Source organism: Denticeps clupeoides, chromosome 7 (assembly GCF_900700375.1).
Source record: "Denticeps clupeoides chromosome 7, fDenClu1.1, whole genome shotgun sequence".
In the NCBI taxonomy this organism is placed as follows: domain Eukaryota; kingdom Metazoa; phylum Chordata; class Actinopteri; order Clupeiformes; family Denticipitidae; genus Denticeps; species Denticeps clupeoides.
The window spans coordinates 8974969-8995346 of NC_041713.1; the positions used below are offsets into that span (position 1 = coordinate 8974969).

Consider the following 20378-nt stretch of genomic DNA (forward strand, 5'->3'; position numbering starts at 1 on the left):
ATTAAAGCAGAAATCAGTGCTGTTTTTGTTCATTCCCCTTTTTTTTTTTTTAGATTTTCAGTGAGATACACACACACACACACACACACACACACAGGTGCAGGCAATAACAGCAGTTTATGATCCATGAAAGAGGCCTTATCACTACGTAAATTATTGTCCCAGGACCACGCAGACCTTGGGCTGGATTTTCACCCTGTTTTCCGTTTGCCTTCTGAATGCCCTAGAAACAGCTACACATCCACAGTGACTGGGGGAAAGAGTCTCTTCTTCCTGATTACTGGGGACAAACGCTGAACAGGCTTGCTAAACAGGTCACAGCATGTTATTGGACATCATGTCTGGAACCTTGACCTCAGTTCAAATAGTCCCATGTACATTATTGTCCCATATGCATAGCTATGAGGGCGCTTAGAGCTGCTCCTGTGAAAGCCTCGCTGGAGGTTTCTGGATAGAAATGTCCACTCTTTTCTTAGAGGTTGGATTTTATTGTCTGTACATTAAAGATATAAATATGTCAATGTTGTGTGTTTGTTTGCTCATTACATTACAAACAATTGTCTGCAGTAATGTGGCCATTTCTTTATCACATTGTGGCATCCATGCCTATGGCTGCTGCAGGCTACTTCTATTGCCCAAATTCAATTGTCCCTTGTCTTGTGCTCATGGGTTATCCTTGTGTTCTGCACACATTTTGGTAGTTGGTGAAATTATGTGTTAATCATGTGTTGGAAACAATAAATAAAGTGCAAAAATGTTAAAAACATTTTATATATATATTCTGTTGTGCTGTAATCATCTTTTTCTTTATTCCGGATATATATATACACACACACACACACACACACACACACAGAATATGTGTAACCCTGCCATAGCCCGGGGGTGTGAGGATGGAGAGTAAGAGACAAACAGAAAGATGGCGACAATGGGATGACAATGGGAAGGCCCTCAGGCAAAATGCTTAATTTCACTTTCTTTTTTCATTTCAGACACAACTTATGCCCAAGGGATACGGACAAACAAACTGACATAAAACCCAGAGAGATGCTGAAAAGAAACTGCTGGCTGAGGAAAAAAGATGGGCAGATGGATAAAATGATGGAGAGTATTGGACCAGCAAACACAGATGAAGAGACATGGTGGGACAGATGGGGAAATATGTAATGCAGTCTGCATCAGTAAAGCCACGCACACACACCCAGACGGAGTACAAGCGGATGATACAATAATGCAATTGAAACACTTATTGTAAATTGAGAAATGGCTAACATTGATTTAATATTGACAAATTATGTGAGATCCATTTTGGTCAAACTTAGCTCATAGGAGGTCTTGACAAATGTTACTAAAGTCATCGGCAAACATTTTGAGAATGAAACATATACTGACAAACTCCAAGCACTGATTACGAAGGAATGGATCGCCATCAGTCAGGATTCGGCCCAGAAGTTGATTGACAGCATTCCAGGGCAAATTGCAGAGGTCTTGAAAAAAAAGGCCAACCCTGCAAATATTGACTCTTTGCATAAACTTGATGTACTTGTCAATAAAAGCCTTTGAAACTTATAAACTGTTTGTAACTATACTTCAGTACACCACAGAAACAACCGGCAAAAATATCTAAACACACAGCATTTGTGTACAGTATTTGCGACTGTAGTTCTACAATTCCTGAATAAAAGAGCTGATAGTCTACCTGCACAGGGGTGTTGGAACATGACTTTAACAGAGATCACGTTTGTAAGGTCTGTTGACAGAGCCATGAACAATTTTTAGCATGAGGACAGAATACGGGGGCAATACATAGCAACCAAGCACCACATCCTTCTTCTGTTATAACACTTTGAAAACCAGGCACAAGGCAAGGTACAAGCTTCTCATCCATTCATTATTAATGAAAGCAACTAATTGTATTTTGTCCATGAGTAAATTATGAGATTCAAACTAGTAAGTTCCATTAATGTAATTTCAGTCATTAACGAGCTAAATAAACATAAATACGTTTGAGGATGCAATCTCGACAGGTCGAACATGTTGTACAATCAGCAAAGGGGGTGAAATGTATGAACATGTCTGATGGGAGGGGCCGAATCAATAATATGCCGTGGCTATTGGTAAATGCTTGATTAATTTTGATTGGGTCCAACATACTTATCCAGGTCAGGGTGGGGGCCTAGCTGCGTACCACCAGCACTTCAGCACTAGACCAGTCCCCAGGTTCAAGGCGGGAATGAAAGGGATTTTGTTTGTTATTGTGATACACAGTACACAGTGCACACAACAACATTTAACCCCAAGAACATTTAACCTTTAGGGAGCAGTGCGCAGCCATGAAAGGAGCCTGGGGAGCAGTGTGTGGGATGGAACCTTGCTCATGGGGACCTCAGTGGCACCTTGGCTTGTGATTTCCGCTTCTCTACCTGCTAGGCCACCACTGTAAAGCATGAATGATAACCGGTTACACAGCAAACCTTCACAGTATATGCTCTGTATGCCATTGTCAGCTTCAGTCTATTGTACCAGTATTAGCCCAGTAACCCTTCATCAGCTAGTGTGAGGGTCTTACGTCTCCATTGAACCTTTCCTCCATGTAAGAGGATGAGGATGAAAGAGCACTTACAGTCTTCTTTACAGTCACAACATCATGTGACGAGCTGCCGAATGCAAATTACTGTTAGATATATTCTATTACATCCCAATCCTACATAGGGAACATTTAGACTATTGTTTAAATTAAATGAAATTAGATGTTGAATTATACTATACATAAGAAAGACAAACAAAATAATACTGACAGATTTGAATCTGAATATCATGTGAAATATGTAATTTCATTAATATGTAACAGATGACCAATGTATCAGTGTGTGTGTGTGTGTGTGTGTGTATGTGTGTGTGTGTTTGACTAGTAATCCAAAAAGCAATTATGAAATCCTTCAGATTTTAATGGAAACCATGTCCGTCCTCATACGGCCTGTATCTGATGGCCATTACTGGAGGACGTGTGGCAAATGACACAGGAATGTGGCCCAAGAGAGAAAGGGTGGAGCGCTGGGATGTTTCTGTGGTAAAAGCAGTTATTCATGCTCTCTGAATTTCCAGAATTCTAATATTTGAATAGTCTGCTTGTAAACGTATTCTTACAGGGTGTATCATACAGCATTTTTTTGCGACATTTTGTCTACATTTCCACAAGGTGAGTTGCATCATTTAGCTGTTTTGCTCAACCATCATTACCACTGGCATTTTTATCATAATGTTCATTTTTTTTCTCCTTCATCCTCTACACAGCTGCCACCGCAGCGGCAGATCTATGATGCCTTCGCACCGCTTGCCATTAATAGATCATTAGTGAAATTCTTGCTGTTTCTCAAATGTTCCCTACGGAAAAAAGAACAAATACTGATACGTGTGCATCCCGACGAAAGAAAAAAAGAGAAAAAGAAGCGAGAAGCCAGAATTATTGAGAGTGAAGAGGTTTCCCGCCTTCCCTCGAGGTTCACACCCATTGCTTGCTTCTTTGGTGTGGTCCCACTAAGTGAAATGGAAAAAGTGAAAGCTTACAGTAGGTTAAGCTTACCTAAACCACATCATTACAGACAGATAACAGAGACAGTCCATCCATAAAAACAGCAACCGTCTGGGTGCTGAATTCATTAGTAGCACAACTGGTAGGATAGGAACCAATGGGATCTAAATGACATTCTGAAGCTGATAAATAAATCGATTTGAACTTTTTACTTGATAAAATGTCCTTCTGCTTCTCAGCTCCACATTTAAAATGCAAATCGGTGGCAAAGATGGAACCAGAGTAACATTACTCATGTCATTTTAGGATAAACAGCAATAGTAAACTTGATCAGCAAACAGATGTGCAGTCCATGTTGCCATTAAAACAAACGATTGCAGTTTGCAATCATTAGAATATAATAAACACTTGCACAGATTATTGTGTGTTCTTGGTGAACAGAAAAATAGAATAACATTGCTCAGTGCGATACAGGCAAACCCACTGCTCATAGACATTTTTTCATCTTTGGGTCATCTTTGCACGTTTGAAGGTGCAGACTGTGACATCAGATGACGTGTTTTTTTTTTTTGCCTTTCAAACGTCCAGTATTTACATCAGCAGGACCTCAGTATAAAGTCTAATTCTAGACCAAATGAGGTCATTGTGAACGTCTTTTCCACACAAAATTTAAACTCATTTTAGATATAATTTTAGATAACAGCTCTGCTGTTTCTAGGTTTTGTGCAAAATGTTTAAGGAGGTGGTGTACTGTTTCAGGTAATTTTCCAACAGCTTTATTTGATTGTCTCAGCAGCAGTTTTGAACTGGTAATGCTTTTCATTGTTGTATGCATCTGGATAGGCATATGCATTTAAAACTTGTTTTTATTTTAACAGGTCCTCCACCTTCTGGAATTACAGATATACATGTTTCAGTTAAACACATCATGCTTTACAAAAAAAAATCCATGGTCACTTTCCATTTTTATTAATTACATTCACTATATCCAATATATAGATACAATACAATACAACAGTTGAGACGGCTGCGTGTCCTCCACCTCCACATCTTTGAGGTGCATTCTTTAAATGCTCTGAAGCACACACCCTCTGTGGTTGTCCCATCAAATTTCATGACTCCATCTGCACGAGTAGAAAAAGACGAGTGATTAAAGCCTGTGACTCTGCCCCTCTGGAGCGGCGACATTTTAGTGAACTCTTTGGTGAACTGTGGTGCGAACCTGGTAACTTATGTATGTGCATAGTTTGAGTTCTGGAAATCGCCACATGCCTGTGGGCTAGCTTTTGTTCTCCCCATTATTCCCCCCTGTTTTCAGCCATCGCGCCATTGTTAATTTATTATTTAATGAAATCCTTATACCCATCATGTCCCGCCTCTGGGCTTCCTTCCCCCGTCAGCTTGCCGTTGTTACAGGTTGCCTATGCATCTACAACCAATACTAGATTAATACTAAACCAACACAGCAAATATTAAATATTGCTTTGGTAGACATTTGGAGTTGTATTTTTAAAATCAACAGGAGAGGAAATCAAGTTATTCAAGTTATTAATCAAGTAAAGTAATCAAGTTGATTGTTATCAACACAGCTTAGCAAGGGCTATCTAATTTTCTTGCCATAGCCACCATGAAAAATGGGCTCAGCTTGTGGGACAGCCTTAAGAAAAAACATAAATGTGAATGATATATGTAGGAACAGTATCAACCAAAATAAAGGCTTTATGATGTGTGGATATTGACAGTAGAAAAACAAGCCACTGCTATATTTGAAAAACATATTGTATGGTCAGAGAGAAAAGTAGATGAAGAGAGAAAGTTGTAGTTTTAAGTCTGTCTCTGGCTTTTGCTCAGTGTCCTGTCATCTCACACTGCCAATAGATCAGCACTTACCCTCCCAAGGCAATGGAAATGTGCATCTTCCATCTGTCACTGCATCTGCACCACAGAAAGTTTAATTTAGAAATTATCAAATGACAAACTTTAACAGATTAGGGTAGCATTAGAAGATAAATAATAAATCTGAAATTATGTCATTACAACAATTAGGGGTGCATCAGTACTACCCACTGAATTTTGTTTTGTGTTTTGACTCATCTTAAAGGCACAGACGCCTATTTTTTCACTACTCCAGGAAACACAGTTTTACAGCATCACAGTCAGAGGACCAACAGCAGATGTGCAAAAATGACCTGAAAAAGATGTCGCTTCATCGTGTCCATACTCAGTGGGATATTCATTAATAATGTCAATTTCTTGCACCTGTGTCAGATGTCCCCATGATGTCTGTGTTTGACTACATATTGCCGTCCAAGTGGGGGTTATACTTAGATGTCAAAATAGGGGACACAGTTTGAACATTGTGTAAAAGTCCAGAATTGGTCTTGGACCGATGGACACAATAAAGACATGATTTGCTCATCCATCAGACGTTTAATGTTTAGTGGGAATATAAAAAATGTTTCACAAAAACCGACTAGGCCTTTTTTTCAGCAACTCGGAACGACATTGAAGTCAAAGCAATGTGTCTCAGATAACTCAATAGAAACGACCTTTGGCTTTAAACCAACAGAATCTTTCATGCTTAGGTGACAGGAAAGTTTTACAAAATTGTTTGTGGCATTGTTTACAACATATCAAATACTTCTCAGTCTTATTTACTCCGTAGCGAACATGTGAAGTTCCTGTGTCCTTATCTATATATAGAAAGCTTTTTGGCTGCTGAATGCTGCAGACTGCTGAAAAGATACGCCAGACTAACAGCCCCACAATTACAGTGACAGGCCTGCTTCAATGAGTGTTGCAGGCTATTTATCAAATATAACAAAAACAGGGGCATAAATGTATCTTTATGTGAAATATTTTTTATAGTTATGATGAAGCAAAGTTAAACTTTTGTTATTGTATAAATTTGATGTGGTCTGTAAAAAAGTAAAAAACTTGCAACACTAAATATGGCAAATATTCTTTACAATAGTGTGAAAAAAAATCATATTTTACTGGAAAATAGATGGAGAATGTGCAAAATGTAAGTTGTCTGCAAACCATAAATCCAGTTCTTTCCCTATCATTGAAATTTGTGGGTTGCCCACCCAGTAATCTTTGCTATGTGTTCTATTTTGACGGGGATGTTAGCCACATTTCTCTGTATCATTTGTGATTCACTAGAATTCTTTAAGATTAGCAGGAATAAACTGTTTAGTATTTCATGTTCTGGAAAGTCGCTTTCCTCAGAATAAAGCGATATGGGAATGGTCTCCTGACCTTTCAAACTCTGTGAAGGAGTGAAGAGTGCGAAATATAATCCTGTCCAGCAACAACTTTAAAACTGTAAGTTTAGCTGAACTGCTATTCATCTTTGTGGATTCCTCCTCATAATGTAATCACTGCACACAACAAAATGTGTCATCTGCTTTTAACCATCACCCTTGGTGAGCAGTGGCCAGCCGTGACAGGTGCCCAGGGAGCAATGTGTGGGGACGGTGCTTTGCTCAGTGGCACCTTGGATCGGGATTTGAACCGGCAACCTTCTTATTACCTTCCTTACATTTACATTTACATTTACATTTACAGCATTTATCAGACGCCCTTATCCAGAGCGACTTACAATCAGTAGTTACAGGGACAGTCTCCCTGGAGCAACTTAGGGTTAAGTGTCTTGCTCAGGGACACAATGGTAGTAAGTGGGATTTGAACCCGGGTCTTCTGGTTCATAGGCGAGTGTGTTACCCACTAGGCTACTACCACCTACCTCTAAACCGCTAAAGCCACCACTGCCCGGCATCTGTTGAGGTACCAGGAAAGTATTCATCTAGACTCTTCTCTGTCTTGGCTCCTTGATGGTGGAATGGAAAGACATTAGAAATGCAACCTAAAAACCTTCCTTCTAAGTAAATTCTTTTATTAAAAAGGCCCCTTATGTACAGTGCATCTGGAAAGTATTTGCAGTGCATCACTTTTTCCACACTTTGTTATGCTACAGCCTTATTCCAAATGGATTACAACACAACACCCCCTAATGACAACATGACAGAAGTTTACTTGAGGTTTTTTGCAACGGAGAAAGCACATGTACATAAATATTCACAGCCTCAATTCTTTGAAGCAATTATAGCATCCAGTCTTTTTGAATATGATGCACAAGCTTGGCACACCTATCCTTGGCCTGTTTGACCAATTTCTCTTTGCAGCATCATTCAAGCTCAATCAGGGTGGATGGGAAATGTCAGTGCACAGCAATTTTAATGGGGCAGTGGTGGCTTAGCGGATAAAGAAGCGGCCCCCGTAACCATAAGCTTGCTGGTTTGAATCCCAATCCGCCAACGTGACACTGAGCAAAGCACCATCCCACACACTGCTCCCCGGTATGGCTGCCCACTGCGCACTAAGAGTGATGGTTAAAAGCAGGGGACACATTTCGTTGAGTGAATGTGTGCTGTGCTGCAGTGTGTCACAATGACAATCACTTTCACTTTAAGATCTCTCCAGACATGTTCAATTGGATTGAAGTCAGGGCTCTGGCTGGGCCACTCAAGGACATCACAGAGTAGTCCTGATGCCACTTCTTTGATATCTTGGATGTGTGCTCAGGGTCCTTGTCTTGTTGAAAGAGGAACAGTCACCCCAGTCTGAGATTTTCATCCAGGATGTCTCTGTACATTGTTGCATTCATCTTTCCCTCTATCCTGACTAGTTTTTGGGTTGCCATGTGCCTTTTACTAAGGCGTGCCTTCTTACTAAGGCGTGGCCTCTCTCCTTCTAGCAGGTTCTCCTCTGTCCACAGAGGACATCTGGTGCTCTGACAGAGTGATCATGGGGTTCTTCGTCACATCACTGAAGTAGGTCCTTCAGCCCTAATCTTTCAGTTTAGGGTGGTTTAGGGAGTCCTGATGGTTTTGACAGTTCACATTGGGACCTTCAAAGCAGATGAAAATTTTCTGTAACCCTCCCCAGATTTATGCCACAAGATAATCCTGTCTCAGAGGTCTACAGACATGCTTGGTTTGTGAACTGTTAAATGTGGGACCTTAAATAGACAGACGTGTGTCTTTCCAAATCAGGTCCAATCAACTGTTTCTTCCACAGCTGGACTCCAATTAAGCTGCAGAAACATCTCAAGGAAGATCAGGGGAACCAGGAGGCACCTGAGCTCAGTTTTGAGCTTCATGGCAAAGGCTGTGAATAATTATATTCATGTGCTTTTTTTTTTTTTTTATAAATTTGCCAAAACCTCAAGTAACCTTTTTCACATTGTCATTATGACGTATTGTGTGTACAATTCTGAGGAAAAAATCCACTTAATCAATTTTGGAATAAGGCTCTAACATAACAAAATGTGGAAAAAGTGAATACTTTTTGGATGCACTCTACATTTATTTATTGAATTATTAAGCTAATGGTATTTACAGATCATCTCTAGTTAACCAAAAGAGGGATTTCTATGATGGACATTTTAAAGCACTTGTGTGCCAAATGCTATAAATGTAAAATATATATACCATAAATGTGAATAAATTGAAACAGTATTCTTTTTAAGCAACATTAAAGAAAAGCTCTTTCTCTTTCCCTTATCATGTTCAATGTATTACTTTTGATTAAGACATCCTTCAATGGAATTCAATAATAGCACAAAGAAATATGAACAAAATTCTAACAAGAATAAAAAGTTCTAGACTAAAAGATAATGTCTGAATGTCTTCAATCCATTTTTCAAAAACGAAATGAAATGTGCAAGCAAAACCGTGCATTACAGCAGTGTCTGTAACATCATGATTAATATTACAAAATGCTCCAATGCTGCTGGCACAGATTTTTCTTGCATACATGAACACAAGCCTGTTGACTTATTCATACTCTGTAAAACGCTCTCCCTTTTCATGCTGCCAGGGTACTGTGATTAGTCACTTGACAGTGAGTGGGCTGGTGGATCTCATCGCAACATTAATAATACTTTTTGTTTAATGGATGATTCTCTCGGGCCACGGGTGATGGACAATTAACTATAAAAGCCTAAGCGATGACACTGTATTGTAACGGGGAGATTATCGAGCAAGATTTTAAAAGTGCCTCAATGTATTTGGTTTCCTGGTTTGTTTAGAAGGTTTTACCCTACAACATTAGTATTTGATTCTGCAGTACAGCATTGGTCTTGTACTGAAAACATACTTCTTTTCATTTCTTTTTCATCAGCAAGTACAAATATATATTTGTAAATTTAAAGAACCAGTTTATGAATTGGTAAATGTCTTATGGGGTTGGCCATCAATATCCACACATAATTAAAAATGTCCTTGTGTTATAGTTGTACAACTATGTTCTATGTCTTCTGGAAGCATTCCCAATATGTTATAATGTGCTTTTAAAAAACAGCTAGTCTTTTCTGAGAAGTACCTGTCTAATTTATTGATCCAGAGTCTATGGAGCTTTTATACAAAGGTGTATTAGCATATGATGCTAGTTATGCTGAAGACTCGTACAATGAAATGTCCCATTTTTTTTGTTGAGAATTGCATCCTAATATTAACACATTCCCTACTAACAATTGAACGAATGTTATATATATATATATATATATATATAAACATGTAATGTAACCCGAGGGAAGGTTTTATCATACTGATAGCACATCGCTGAGGATCTGAAACCGGTGCCCATAGGCATTTTGTGACTTGTGTTGCCCTTATGCACTGTCGCCAAATGTCATAAGTCATGAGTCTGTTTAAATTAGTCTTGTTAGGCAGACCACAAAACAGGTCAACCAATCAGAGATTAGAAACTGAGCCCGACATTTTATATAATGTATCAGAGGTTATGTGTTCAGAATTATTGTTATTAAAATTAAGCACATAAGTCATAACTAAATCAAAGAAGCCATAATTACATCAGCCTTTCTGGCTATTTAAATCTAAATCATTGAATGGTATTAGAAGACAATTATAGTATTACATTGGTCTGCAGACAAAAGATTTCTGATATGAGAAACATCTGTATTGTTGCTAAAACACTTTCCAGATCCCTGTAAAATATTGATATTTTAAGATTCTGGTCACTGTTTTTGAACAGGAGCCACAATGGTAATTCAGACCCCACTTTTTACCATTGTGTTGCTGAGCAAGACACTTAACCCTGAGTGTCTCCTGGGGGACTGTCCCCGAAACTACTGACTATAAGTCACTCTGGATGATGGCATCAGCCATCAGTTCTTATGCATGGTACCTCTGAACCATGGCATTTGAAAGCTGTGCCTGTCAACATCTGAAAACGCCACAACAGATTAAAGATTTCATGAGGTATTTGAAATGTGAAGAGATGGTGTTTTAGCCTGTGAGAGAATATAAATGGTCTACCGAAAGGAAATGGAAGCTGGGAAGGAACAAATGGAAGATCGGGTGAAATCTGTGCCCCGCAGCAGCAGACACTCGTCTCGGAGGAGCGCATTTCTATTAATAGTGGATCAAATTAGCTCAAACAAACAAAGCGTCACTGCTAGGTGAGCAGCCCTGAGAGAAAGGCTCTCTGCGGGTCAGCAGGGGGGAAAGCGGTCCAGCCACTTGGCCACATTAAATAAAAGCCACCGTTACGCTGCACCTGCATGCAGCATGCATGCCGGCACAAAACTGGCGTTTATTTTGAGCTGTTCCTCATGTATATCGCCAGAGGGTAAATTAGTGAGCCGTCGCACATTGTCCTGCGTTCATTTGCAAGAAATCATTGTCAAACGTGGCGCGGCATTAATGAAATTAAGTTCGCTGCGTCAGAGTGTTGGCCTTGCTCCTGGCCCATTGTTTCCCCGCTAAAATAAATCTGCCGCGCTTTGTCCTCTGTCTCTCTCGCTCTACCCAGGAGCCCGTGGATATGGCAGGCTTACAGATACTCCACAGCTGCCGTTGCTCTCTGGCAGGCGCCTACCTTCCCTGCAGGACACTTTCCTTTCCTTCCCTTTATGCCGTCTCATTTTGTCCCCCCCTCTCACACATGCACAAACAGAGAGCCTTCCCGTCCCTCTCCCGCTCCTTTCCTTGCGCTCACACGCTGCCTACTGAATCGTTCCCGCCCCGCTCTCTCGCTCCCTCTCTCTGTGCATTTCCCTGGCAGGCAGATGAATCCAGTTGTCAGTCAATCTGCAGAGTGTGTGTGTGTGTGTGTGTGTGTGTGTGTGTGAGACAGAGCAAGGCCAAGGCTGTGCTTCCAGTCACATCCACTCAGCCCCAGCCTGTGATGGCTTTTGTAAAAGAGCGGCGAGTGTGCAGTGCGACACACTTCCTGCGGTAATCAGAGCTGCAGTGGGTCACCCGGCAGGGTTGGCTCGGGGCATCTGAACATTATATTCGAGGTGAGGTCTTGCCAATGCACTTATTTCGCTCGACTCCAGTCCCCGTGATTTTAAAACCTTCATTATAGCGATAGTCATGCAACAAAAGCCTTTATTGCAGCATTGGTCAGAGAATAAAATGTGTGGTGTTGTGACCCTCCGGATTGTGTACCATAAAATACATTTTCTTTTGAAAATGTAGATTAGCTTCCTAACACAGATGGCTTTCAGCAAGTTACATATTCTAAAAGCAATATGGAGGCTTTGCGAGCTTTTTCAAAAGTTTGCAGTAATAATACATTCGTTTAGGGTGGAGCCTATCACATTTGCTAGCATTGGCCAATTATTCTCCCATCATTCTTTTCAACCAGCAGAAATGGGATGGTATGAAACTCCACCCTGTATAGCTGTGCCGTATTTGTTAATCCCGTAAAAGAGACAAAATTTCGGTCATCTAGTCAATGACTGGGGAACAGGAGCAAAAAAAAATTCTACTGGCCAGATACAATGCGCTTACAATATACCTACTCGTGTTGCTGTGAGGAGAGAAATTTTTGTAATGTTCATTTGTATTGCCTTTCTTGAACTCTCTGCAAACAACACATGCACTTAGTATTTTTTATTGTTCTGAACAAAATCAGGTTGCTTGATTAATGACAAATATACATTTCTGCAAATTATTTCTGGGAATTCACAATGCCAGCAATGGGTTCACAGCCAATCAGAGCAGAGTTGTTTGTGCACATTTTTTTTTAGCCCTGATTCTTAATAATGGGGATACTTTGTCTTGTGTGGTGTGGTTGTATGGTGTGAAATACATTTAATTTATGAATTACATTTTTTTTTTAATTCAGTTGTTACTATTACGAATATGAATCCAGGAATACAATGAATACTCCTTCAAAATTATTTTGCCAACTGAAACAAACATAAAACTCTTTGAATAAAAGCATTGGGCTTCTCCCACTCTGCCGGCATGTTCATTTTAAAGATGCTGCTGACAGTGGAGTTATGATCTAATGCAGCTGCACTGCAGTCTCATACCGACTCTACAATGGCCTCTTTTATCATGGGGTCTCTGTTATTTACTGCTTGGCTCAAAAAAGTTCTGTGTCTTGACAACAGTGAACTCCCTGTCCTGCCTTGAAAGAGACATATGTGCTGGGGGGTTAAGAGGGTCTTTTGTGGGCAAAGTGACTGTGTGAGAACGAAAGACAGAAACAGTGGCACTGTCCAGCATGTCTCATTTACATGTCCATCAGTCATGTCCATTCCAACCTGATGGCAGACATACAGATCTCTAGTCTGGTGTTTAGGGTGGGTGAAAAGGGGAGAGGGCATGGACCCAGGCACACACCACTGCTGAAAACAAGCCCGGTTCTCACGCCGCGTCCCTCCAGCGGGCTTGTTGAGACGATGGGCAGGCCTCCAGCCGAGCTGCCAAGCAGCTGCTGGCACTTCCGCTACAGTCCTGCATCCTGAATGAGTGCCAGGGCTGGAAAGAGGGGGAGGATAATCTGACAAACTGCTCATAAACTGAAGAGAGGTAGACTTAATCAAACATTACTGCTGACCTTACAGTTACAATTAGTCTATTCTTCCACTTTGTGAAGAATTCCTATTAATTGTCCCCTCCTTTCTCACTGATCACGGCAGGCACAGTAATAGTGTTCAATGCGTGACATTGTGACTGAGAAAGTGAATTTGAAATCTGCTCAAACGCTGCAAATCGCTTTGCGCTTCCTGCATACAGACATCCCTGTAATACGGATGTGGATTTAGGCTCTAAGACAGAGATAAAGGGTGCATTAGAGAGATAAGGAAGCGGGGAGGTGAAGAAGAAAAAGAGGGAGAGAAAAGGACACAGGAACGCTTTCTCTCTCTAGCCTTTTTTTTTTTTTGCAGCATCAGGAGGAATCCTCACTGCAGCAGTTTCCCTATCACTCACTTTCAGACAAACACCATTCAGGGATTGTGCTGGCACCGTTTTTCATCATTTTACAGGTCTGCGGTCAGTGTTTTGCCACTTAGGTTACATGGATTGAGTTTGGCTCTGAGATAAACAGAGCTGCTCCCAGATCGGCCACAAAAGGGCAACGAGAGAAGCAGATCCACCTCCGCATCCTGTTTTACCCAGATAAGTGACCACATCCTTGAAAATGTTCAAAGGCGCTGTGGGAAATTGGATGCTAATGTTAAAGAGCTTTCTTTTGCGGTGGGCGGTGTGGATGTGAAGAGGCTAATTAATGAGGGATCATGGGAAATGTTCCTGCTGAGCCCTGCGACAGCCGGGTGGGTGGGCGCAGATTAAATCATCACCCATCATCTATCACTAGTGTTTCACTTCCTGTCTTTGAAGTAGAGAAAAAAACTTTTTTTTTTTTTGACTGTAATTAAACAAAACACATTTTCAAACTGGCCTTGGGCTCATCACTACGTGCTAACATAGGGGGGTTTGTTACCCTTCTACGAGGTACAGATAACTTTCATGTTTCATCTATTATTCTGTGGAAATCCTTAGGATACCTCTGACATTAAACGAACAACCGAGCCCCACGTTTTGTGTGTAGCGCTGCACCTAGGGCCAGTTTGAAAATAATGCCCTGAATGCAATATGTTTCAATTTCTGAAATCACCAAACAGTGCTAAGTTGAATTAATTATACTTACCCTAGTTTGCATTACTATTTTTGTCTTTTTATAGTTCATCAGCATTTCCTTCAGCTAATGCAATTATAAAAAAGAAACAGTTGAGATTCTTATATATTTAGAACACAAGCAAGACGCACTGTATTGAAAGTAGGCTGAGTTATCTGAAATTAAACTAAAAGCACTCAGGCAACCTCTTTTGCTTTCATTCACTAGAGGAGTTTCACTTATACACGTGACCTGAATGAAATTCCATAGCCTGTATTTTTTTTTTGTTGTTTTTTTTTGCGAAAGCAGCACATGTTAAAATGGGGGTCACTTGTAATCTTAGCATAATTGCAAAGCTTTGGCTTAGGGTTTATTACTGGCATACTAATTGGTTATGGAAATGTTGGTTGTTGATGCTAGGCTTAATGCACTTCTGATTTTCTTCACTTCAGCATTTTTTTTTACACAGCTGAGTGTTCAATGGATTGCAGAATTACTGCCTCTGTGTTTTTAAATGGTTCTCTAATTAAGAATCAGTACTTGTAGATCTTTAAAATCTGATTAAAGACACAAGAGCTGTTCAATATTCATGTATTTACTGAACGTCCAGGTTGATGTCACGCTGTGTCAGATTGTTTGTATGTGTGTGTCTGCTTTTTTCATGCATCTAACAGTTCTTCAAACCCTGTTATCCACTTTTGCCCATAACTGCAGGTGAATTGCTCTTCATGATATTAGTTCTGTTCCCTCCACAGTGAACATCAAAGCATATGCAGAAGACTGAGGGAGCTACTGCTGTTCGGTCACTGAATTTCCTCTGTGACCAACAATGGACCAAAATGAAAAATGTCAACATCTGTCATCTAACATTTATCACCTACATTCTCTTTGATTTTATGCTCCTAGAAAACATGCATTGCTTGAGGTTTTACATAGAGCTTTTGGATTAATTGTAGACTTGAGTTCAATTAAATTTGTCAATGGAAACCATTTGAATTACTGACCTTTTTTAAAAGTTGTACAGCATGCATGAATGTGACATTATTTGGTGTTTCCTTGTAGGCTGCCTTTGTGGGAGGAGCACCACACCAACTAGCTACTGCTGCTGAAATGCATGTAAAGAAACCTCAATTAGTAGACAGGAGGTCTGCTAGAGATCTTGACCTGTGTGGTTTTAGTTGTGTTCTGTGCTTAGGTGTTGCTTTGTGTGTTGTGTGTGTTAAACTCTTTTCCTGGTGTGTGTGTTTGGTGATTCGCTTTGGCTGTACTATTGTTAGTAGTGGTGCTTGTGTATGGTGTTAGTTCTGTTTATTGTTCCATCTTTGGACCGTTTGAAACTACTGATTTTACCAATATAACTATTAAAGCAATAAAGATAATTTGGCATAAATATAAGCCTTTCCATCTGAACTTCCACTGTTTTTTGTTTGTTTTTCACTCTTAAGCTTTCATCCTCTCTCCTCCACTATTGTTTAACCTTGATTTGTACATGTGCAACAGTGGAAGGCAGCACCTGCTATGGTACGGGTGCTTTAATGACCCATTCCTGGCAATAAATGGGAATGTAATGATGCAGGAGCCTCACTGTGGCTGCGTTGAATCAGAAAAGGTTATGGATTGGGTGTGTGTTTTTTTCACACTGAATTATATTTTGGCAGCGCACCCCTGGGACGCTTCATAAATCAGATATTGGCTGTCTGACACTAAATGGGTCAACCAGCACAAGAGGAATTGAACGGAGCATGTCGCATTATGTAAATAGTCAATTTTTAAAGCCACGCTGGACTGTTATTGGGTATAAATAGCTCAATCTCTCCCTTCATGTCAGTAACTGGCTGTTTCCTGCATTCTCTCTGCCTCTCTGTTACCAAACATTCCCTTTTGCTTTAAGGCAGTGGACCACCCAGTGAATCCCACAGGTGTTCCCAGTCTTTCTATGTATAGCTCTGTTGGTTTCCTATCAAGTGAAGCATCCACACTCCCGGCCCGGTAACGTGATGAATTGGGTGAGCTTGATAACTGGACCAGAAGGGGATTCTGGGCACTGGTGCATCAAGATGCTGATTTTGCAGACATAAATTGGTAGTTATAGGGTTGGCATTAAACAATGCCTTCTAATTAGCTTATTAGTCTAGAATTACTATTCACCTGAAGTACAATATATTATTTTGGTGCGCATTCCTGTTTGTTCATTAATTCATTACCTTGTGTCTACCCCTCAAATACTAGACAACATAGTTCTATTAACCTGCCCATCTGTTGGCTACAAGTAATGACAGATTGAAATAGTTATTATTCTGATTTTTGTTGTTGTTGTTATTATACTCCTTGAATAAATAAATAAATTGTTAGGAGTAATAATTATTAATGGTAGAAGTATTAGTATTACATATTTAAGTAATATGAGACAAAAGGACGGACTGGCCCAATTTTTTATTTTTTTTTAAAGATTATATGAAAGTTTGACAGCAAGAGCACTTCAGACATGTGGGTCTTTGTGTGTGAAATGTTGTGATAGTGTAAGAGTGTGCCTTTTTGTACATTCGCTGGTGACCTTGGCAGGGTGGCTAACATTGACTGACAGTGACATGTATCCTTTGACGTGTCTCTTTTAAATTCTAGGCACACTGTCACAGGTAAAGGCATGGTAAAGGATGCTCAGGAAAGTGCTGTATTTTTTCTGTTTGCTTACTGCATACAGAGAATAAAGACAGTTTAAGACAAAAAAAAGGTCAAAAAGCTGTGTGCAGAATTTACACACAGAAAGACAGGGAGTAATAATGAAAAAAAGAGGTAAGAGAGAGACTATTTCCTCCTGATGAAGTCATCTCCTGTGTCACACTAAGTTTTCAACAGAAGATTGGTGCTGTGTCACTACTAATGTGCACATCATCAGTAACTCTCTTCTTCCGCAGGCTTGTTTCAAAGTCACAATGACAGTCCCTGCCTTGCCAGCCCACCTAACCTTTGGCCTATTTTACGGGCTGTGGCTGTCTCTGTGGGGTTTATTTCAGCTGGCATCTGTCACTGTAACCCTAAATATATAGTTTTTTCTCCATATATATAGATACATAAAATTTGCATGCAAACAGGATACACATGTGCACTGGAATAGGCCACCACACTGTGTACATACAGTGTAGATATGGTGACACTGCAGAAAGCAAAGCCTGAAGGTTCTGTATAAACAGTCAACATGTGATTCACCAGACAGACTGCCAAACCCAGTTTCTCTCTCTCTCTCTCTCTCTCTCTCTCTCTCTCTCTGTGTGTGTGTGTGTGTGTATAAATGGTTCTGCATTTTCCATACACACATTTGTCTCTGGCAAACCTCCATACACACATTTGTCTCAAGAGAACATGTCTCACACAACCCGCAAGCTGTTAAATTAAATAAAGGATGCGCATTCCCAGTGAACCCAGGGTTAAATCAACAGATGACATAAAACGGGAGAGGGAAAGAGATAAGCACAGAGACTGAGAATGCAGCCATTTTTCAATAGCAGCACAGTGAAGGCAGAGAAAAGAAATTCCAGAGAAGCATGCTTCCTCTGGGACCAAGATGCGAAGTTACCTTTCAGCACACAGTACCCTAACAGAAGAAAACATCTGATACACTAAATCATGGTCCTCAAGAACCTATGATAAGGTTGTTTTGGGTGGTGCATTAGATAAAATCCCACTGGCCTACTGCCCCCTGAATGCTATTTCCGCAAACTGTAGATGAAGACATGTGGATGTTCAAGTTCTTTGAATAATGAATAATGAAATCGTAATAATGTGCATAATGTGTTTGAACTGCATGAGATCCTGTGTAAAATATTAGCCTATTTCAGTTGTTCTCAAACGGACTTTTTCCTGGGAACCAGTCATGCCAGGCTTTGGGGCTGCAGGGCCCTGCATAAACGACAGCTCTGGCTCATCCTGTGATGGATGCTTGCTTTGAACACGCCATAATTTATTGACAGCTTTTGAATAAGATTGTGCATGTGTGTGTGTTTGCGTGTGTGTGAGAAAGGTTTGAAGTCAGTGAGATGAAACAAGGGGCAGGCCATGAACTCAAGGGGGTGGGGAGAGGCACACAGTGACAGAAGCACTGACATCAGACCTGTTCTGACTGAATTTTGATTGGTGTAGAAGCGAGTTGACAAACGCTGACCTGTTTGATCATTCTTTATTTCTATTTTTGTCTTTCTTGAAATCATTTTTGGTGGGTGTTTTTACACTGTTTATTTATACAGCATGGTGGAGCAGGGCTTTGTGCAGTCCTGTCCTGGACGCACTCTGTACAGGCAGCTAGATTGTTAAACGAACAGGCACACTATTAGAGAAAGTGGGGACAATCTGCCGGAGTTGGAAAAAGATTTGGGTTTGGTGGCTGATTCAATGGTTGGCTCGGGTTTAAACATGGAAGAATCCGAACGTGAATTTCATACACATCCAGTGGTCTCAAGTGGTACCTCCACTATCGGTCTGTTGTGGAGAAAGACACAAAGGTTGGCTGGATAATCTAATAAGTGATGATCTAATGACTGGATACCTGAAGCAGAAAGAAGAACTGCAAATTTCACTGTCAGCCATTTAAATATTTCATGTCTTTACACTGAGGGGAGGGGGGGGGGTAATTGGCGCCATGTCAGTCCCCAGCGAGCCCTTTGGCACACAAACAGCTTAGCGGTGCACCCCGCTGTGTAAATGGATGACAATTGAAACCTTTTATGGCCATCCTGGTCAGGAGAGGGAAAGGCGAACATTAGCCTGTTAGTGCGGTGATGACAACGCATGACATTATGAATCGGCATTTACCATCTCCTTTGATTGGGATGGAAAAAGACATGGAATACAGTACAATCAAGGCTTCCTCCACTGCGTGTTGTTAATTAGCCAGATAATGTGAGCTATCTTAGTGCTGTTACGCAGCCGTCTGTCACCACGCGCTGGAAAACTGCCTCCGATAACGGCCCCACGCTGTTTCCCAGACCCGACTACAATTGCCTCGATAAGAGCGACTCATAATAATTACGGACATTCCTATTAATCATGCAAATTGGTGGATGAAAATATGGCTTTTTTTTTTGCGTGCACGTGTCTGCTGGGATGACAGCCAGAGACAGCCTCTCCCTGGCAGCGCTGGGCCTGTGTTTACCCACGCTGATGCTGAATATGTGCTGTGACACAGTATGAGAGCCACAGGATGGGATATGGGTTTTAAAACTAACTGAGGCCTAGGTTGGTGTTGTGACTGCTTGCCTGTTAACAGGCTGGCTAACCACTTTGACTAAACTTGTTTGTTATTTGAGTTATTTTTAAAGATTACTTTCTTGACATGTCATTCAACAAAAATAATTGTTTCCTATTTTACAACTGTGTCCTTAAATTATTTTCATTCCATCCATTTCTGGTGGGTTGTTTAGAGCTAGACGGTCATCATCTAATGCGAAGGGAAACTGAAAGTGAAGTGATTGTGATAAACAGCACAGCACATGGTGACACAATGAAATGTGTCCTCTGCTTTTAACCATCACCCTTGGTGAGCAGTGGGCAGCCATGACAGGCGCCCGGGGAGCAGTGTGTGGGGACGGTACTTTGCTCAGTGGCACCTCAGTGGCACCTTGGCTGATCGGGTTTCGAACCGACAACCTTTTTTGTAACCCTGAATGAATGAGTCCATCTTTTTTTGGAAGCTTTTTGCTTTCTTGTTTTTGGTCCTTTTCTTCGTATACAAGGACAGACCAGCTTGTTCGGACTCCTAAAGGAGTACATAATTAACAGAAGCTCTATTTATAGTGTACTTTTATTTGATTTCATATTGGTAGATTATTATCTATTTCATCATGTCTCTGTTTCATCTATTACATGTAAATAAAACTGCTAATTTCTTTGTCTGCAATAAAACAATGTC

At 40.6% G+C, this 20378-nt stretch overlaps 1 long non-coding RNA gene across 1 annotated transcript; it reads right to left on the minus strand.

Annotated features, from left to right (window-relative positions):
- Positions 1 to 4380: 4380 nt before the first annotated feature.
- On the minus strand, positions 4381 to 11561 carry LOC114793441 (uncharacterized). The gene is made up of 4 exons (XR_003750246.1): positions 11438 to 11561; positions 7281 to 7364; positions 5423 to 5467; positions 4381 to 4656 (listed from the first exon to the last, which is right to left on the minus strand). It is a non-coding gene; the product is annotated as an uncharacterized LOC114793441 (long non-coding RNA).
- Between the last annotated feature and the right edge of the window lie 8817 nt (positions 11562 to 20378).